The sequence below is a fragment of the Motacilla alba genome, chromosome 2 (genome assembly GCF_015832195.1).
Source record: "Motacilla alba alba isolate MOTALB_02 chromosome 2, Motacilla_alba_V1.0_pri, whole genome shotgun sequence".
NCBI lineage: Eukaryota > Metazoa > Chordata > Aves > Passeriformes > Motacillidae > Motacilla > Motacilla alba.
In genome coordinates, this window is record NC_052017.1 from 49,184,634 (window position 1) to 49,190,633 (window position 6,000).

Genomic DNA, 6,000 nt, shown 5'->3' on the forward strand with positions numbered 1-6,000 from the left:
CTGGGAGCGCACTATGGAAATCACGAGTCCCGCCCCTGCTCCCAGCACCGCCTCCCACCGCCCTTCCCTGGGAGCGGCGCCGCTCCGCAGAGTTTCTCCCTGAGCCTCCCAAGAGCTGGCTTTCTCCCCCTGCTCCTCTCTACTGCGTCTTCCGAAGATAGCTGAGCTTCCACTGGGAAGCTCCTTGGCATCTCCCTCCTTTGGATTGTTTTAATGGCTTTAATCGGTGAAATGGCAAAACTAATTCCGTTTCCGACAGGGAGGGAGGGGAGGAGCTCCGACGGAGATGAGCTCCGCAGTTTCCAACCAAGGTGTTTCAAAAGAACGGCCTGTGGGCAAGCTTCAGTGGTTCAATGTGTTTGGGCTTTAGGCCAATGCTGAAAATTTGTATCAGCTCACTGAGAAACTTGATGAGCACTAGAGGCACCCGTAGTGGAGCAGTGGCAGCGCAGCACATGTTTAGGATAAGTTAGGAAATGAGAGCATCCCCACCTACCAAAAGCAAGCTCAGCTGTGGAAAGGAACTTCACGCCTGAGAGTTTCCCTTCAGCCTATTTTTCAGCTTCTTCTGCATGTAATAAATGCAGACATCAATAAGCACTGATTCATCTGATTTATTTTCCTTTGGGCTTCTCTCTCCTTCCTCACAAGGGCTGTTTTATTGTAGAATTCATAGTCTCTTCTGCCTGGTGGAACCCTGACCCAGGCACAGTGGCATTCTCTCCTTAGGTAATAAGCAGAAGGAACTGGTAGTTAATCTCTCTGATTGCTATCTTTTTGCTTCCACAAAGGCTTGTCATTACTGAAGGAAGCTAGGTTTTCCTGAACTTGGAGGAATTCCTGGTTTTTCTCTCAGGGTCTGTAAGTACTTGTCTCCACGGCTGTTGGTGTAATTCTTTATTGGAAGTGTTTCCGTAACTGGCTTCAAGGAATGTTTCACAGCTCAGTCTCTCTTCAAACTCTTGAAAGTTTCCTCGGTGTCAGCATACATGCTGGGGAAAATCTGTCCTGATCAAATAGTTAGCAGGGGAGCACAGAGTTTTATCCCCATAGTCCTGCTCTGGTGAGTGGATAGTGAAATGTAACATGCCCAAGCTGCATGGGATTTTAAATGCTCACCACAGAAAAGAAAAGAGTATTTGGTTCTTGAGTTTCCAGTACACGTGCAGGAGGACAGTATCTGTCTCTCACCCACTGTTGTGTTTTCATCTTGTCTCCTCCTTAACCCTTCCCAGAGACATGGCAACAGGTGCTCTTTTCCTTCTGTGGCCTTGCAGACTGCCACTGAAATTGCTACAGGGTGACCCATGGGAAGGAGCCCCAGTGAGAGTGGTGAAATAGGTTGTGAAAAAAACTGGTGGCTCCCTTGGATCTGTAGTGACATATGATTATGAAACCTGAGATAGGTAAAACTGGCTGTAACAGGAAGGAAATTCATTACTCTGTCACACAGACACTTTTCAGAATGGTGCTGTGTCACATAAAGAATTATCAGCTAGATGAACTATCTCAGCAGCAGTAAAACCTGAAATACAGAATTTGTAAAAGCAGAGAGGAATCCTCCAAGGGCTGGACCTGCTGTATTTTGCATGGACTCATATGATGTTCCCTGCAATTTCTCCTGAGTTTTCATTTTTTTTAATGCTGAAGATACCCATCTGTAAAGAGGAGAAATGATAGGTGTTTAAATGTTTGGATGGATTGCTGGTAGCAAGGTTTTGACTTTTTTTTTTTTTTTTTTTTTTTTTTTTTTTTTTTTTTTTGACACAGGAACAGCAGCATTATTAGTTATCCAAAACTTAAAACCTTCTTATGTGATATTTACCTTGTATTTTCAGAGCATGGGTGACAATTACATATGGTCACAGATGATCACTGAGATGTTAAGTTCCTGCATGTTGATATCAATTTATTCTTTCTTCTTTCTATTCTTTATTCTTTCTATTTTTCCATTAGAAGATCATGGACTCAAATTTTTACCTGAGCAGCTTTCTCTTTTGGAATCAATTACAGAAACACAAATACAATCAGACTTGTGGCCTAGTCCTCCTGCTTAGGGTGAGAATTCTAGAACAGCAGGAAGTATTGCAATTTATTTGGAGGCCATGGTGCCATTCATTGTGGCTATAGAAATTTCCATGAAAAAAGAATTGTTTGCAAAACAGTTTATTTTATCCATAGTTTGGCTTCTCTGAAACTTTGGGATTTTTTTCAAGGGGATATTCTAATGTACTGTAGTTGTTCTATTCTAGCTAACATGTATGATGAGTTTCCATTTAGTTTTATTTTTATGCTTGCTGATAATTAGGTCCATGCCTTTAGTAAGTGTAAGAAAGTATTGCTTTATTAACATCAATTAGTGTTAGCTCTCATTGGCATGGAAAGAGCACCCACATGCCTCAGCAAAACCAGCTCCCCTTCTGACAGATGACAGTACTAACAGCAGGCAAGAGACATTTCCCTGCAAGCTCCTTAAGGCATAGAATTAATGCATTCTGATTTACAACAGCTCCAGTCCTTGGAGTATTCACAGGGCTAGGATAGTGACAGGGAATGATGCACACTTATTGCAGCACATTCTGAAAGCACACCTCTTTTAGGTGTGTAACCTGATGTCATTTTAAATTGGTGGGGAACAACTTCTTAAATTATAGATCTTTGTTTTCAGGACAACAGAGAAAATTATTTCATGTGACACTGTTAGCAGCACTTCCTTCTGAGGCCAAGTGAGACATGGTTTTCCCGTTCTCAGGGTATCAGTCCTAAGAAAGATAACCTGTATCACTGTGAAAACGTTTTGTGTTTTCTGGGGTGGAAAAAAACCTATGAGCTGTCTGAAATTACACACCATGTCTCTTTTTTTTTCTTGCAGAGCTTCCATACAATTTAGAGATTGAGAAGACTCTCTCCCGCTTGGGAATTAATTAAAATGACTTTATTTAATCTCTGCAGACTATAGGTATTTGTATATTCAGCCTTCTAACATCTCTCCCTAGAGAAGGCTTGCTAAAGAAACAGCTCAGCTTTTTCAGCAGAGGTAACAATGTTGCATATTTGCAATTATTATTTCTTACACTAAGCATCTAAGTTAATACTTTCAGAATTCAGTTTAAACAACAAAACAAACTTCTAGTGAAAGGATAACTCTGCCTAGAGAGAAGATACTTTCTCTGACTGTACTTTGAACTGTGCTCTCTTCAAAATGTTTGCTTTGCTTTAATGAGAGAATGTTGTAATCTGTTAGCCTTTTAAAAAACTCTGCTATAATAAATTGAGCAAATTTCAAAAGAAACTTGGTAGTGTTGCAAGGAAGATTATTTTTATGTATTTTTGTTTATCCCTTTTGTCTCTTGCAGGTTTATGGTGTAGATGTGGCCAAAATGGTGGTGTTTGGTGTGTAAAGACTGTTGTGGGAGCTGGGAGGGCAACAGTTTTCCTTTTGCAGCTCATTTTGGGGACAATCCTCTTCCCTTCTGCCAACTTTTGGCAGAAACATAGCACTGTTTCTGTCACAGAGCGTCCAGCAGAAGGTAAAGATGCTGTGCCAGGTGCAGCAAGTGCCACACCTGTGTGGGGGGACAGGGATGCATGGAAAGCATCAGCTGTGGGTCTGAGGAGCCCATCACCCTACACAGGGGCTTTCCCCAGTGAGGGACTGTCCCAGCAGGCAGAGGGGCTCTGCTGCAGGGTGGTGAGACTCCCTGGTGCTGCAGGAGGCAGGATATCTCCTGTTCTCCAGAGGGAAGGAGCTCTCTAACTTGCACCACTGAGACTGATTGCTGTTGACTGGATTTTGTCTTCCCAGTGGAAATTTCATTGGTCTTAATTAAGTTACTTTAACCTTTCTTTCTTGGTCTGCTGAACTCGGTGGGCCTGAGATGTGGAAAAACAGGGGCTCCATGAATAAGCTGCTCTGATCATAAAAAGAACTATGAGCCTGTGATTAAAAATCCCTAATGAAAATTCTGCTTGGGTGATCAAACTAAGAGCATATGATTACTATCACTGTCACTGACCTTTCTATCACATTCATTTATGTGAGACTTGGCTGCTGCAGTTTATATCACAGTAATAAAAAGTTCACTAGAATTTGCTTTACAATGTTCTGGTAACTAATATTCTATTAATTTATACCCTGGATGATTAATGAAACCAGCCTATAAAATTTTATGTGAAACCTAGCACCCAGATACAAACTTTATAGGTTCAAGGTGGTATGAAGGCAAGGAATTTTCTAGAAAAAAAAAATATATACACAAAAGCACTTGGTGTCATTTTTACTCCCTCACATTAAGTACAGTGTTTTAAAATCTTTTGAGATGAGAGTTGTATTTAGTAGTTATTGATCTAATGACTGCAAAGCCAACCAGGAGATGTAATGAGTAGAGCTGGTTGACACATCCTTATTGGGCTCCCAAATACTTCAAGTCAGAAAGTCTGCTACATCTTGCTTATTTAAAAGGTTTCTTTAAAAATTACTGTGCTTGCCTGAAGGATGCAGCAAGTGGTAGGAAGAAGTGTTTAGAAAAGAGAATCAAGATTGTGTTTCCAAAGCGGGGAAACCGAGAGAAAACTCCTCATGAAAGCAGAGCAGACTAGAATAATATAATATAAACTAATAGAAACATATAAATGTGTCTGGATGCAGTGAGGAGCAATGGAGGTGCCTTTCCTGCAGGACCGTGGGGAGGCAGGCAGCACCTCAGCCTGGGACAGGCTCCCGCCAGGGCCAATATGTGGCTGAAAGTTGGGATGAGGCAGGGAGGAGAAAATGGCATTGAGGCCTGGCTGCCCAAGAGCAAAGGGGACTGCCAGCAGGACAGCTGGGCTGGTGACACAAGCAGGGAGGAGGCATGATGGCAAAAAAAGCCAATGCCAGAAAAGAGATGGATGCTTCCTGCACCTCACAGAGAGGCCCCTCGGCTCCCGGCTGCCCTCACACATGGCCACTGGGCCACGGCTGCCAGCAGCGCCAGCTAAAGGAGCAGGGCCTGGCTTGAGGGCAAAAAGGGGCTTTCCCCGGCATTTGTAGCCCTTCCTCCCCAAAAATGTGCTATGCTGAGTTCGGAACCAGCTTCATCACTTGTGCCCGCTTGGCAAAGCACCTTCCAGGACACCTGCCAGGCAAAGGTGGGTGTCTCAACGCTGAGGGAACAGGCAGGCTCTCTGCTGGGATCTCAGCGGGAATTCATGATGAATGACTTGGTGGGGGGTTGCCTCCCGTACTGATTCCCATCATTTAACCCAGCTCTCAGCGTTATCCCTGGTGGGCAAATCCCTTGAGATTTGGAAGGGCCATGGTAGGGATGGGAGGGCTCATTGAGTGATTCAGACAGAGCTGAGTGTTTGCAACCACCACACCCACTGAAAGGGAGCACACTTATTACCACGGTGATTAACAGTGTTAAGTTAAATATTCATCCGTGACAAAGCAGTGCAATTGGAAGGTTATCTCTAGCCCTCATTAGGAAAAAGCTTCTACACCCTTGGAGAAGGGTTGTAGTAGCATACCTGTAACAGGGAAATTTGGGACTGGTAAAGAAAATCCTGAAGGTGAGAAATAAAATTAAAGAAAAAATAGGATTTAAATCTATGACAGCATGCAGGTTTCTAGTATACTCAGGCACATTCATGTCATTTGGGTTTTTGGAGAGGTAGATGGGTCTCGATTTCCAGAGCTGTGCCTGCAGATCTTGTGGTGCAGTCGCAGTGTGTGAGCACAAGAGAGCTGTCAGTGCCTTTGCATGTTCAGCCTGTGGGCATGGTTGGAGGCAGGTTGTGGAGGTGGTGATAGGAGTACACGGTACAACTTTGCAGCTCAGTCCACAAAAGGAGCCTTTTGTTCACAGGCTATGCATTTGTGGGGCTGTAAGGCATTTATGAGGTAGCTGTAGCTGAAAGGAAGGCAGTGGAAAAAACCCAAAGAGGAATGGAAGAGAAAGGTCAACAGGAGCAATAGAATTTTGGCCAGAAAGATTTAATAGTTAAACAATAAATACA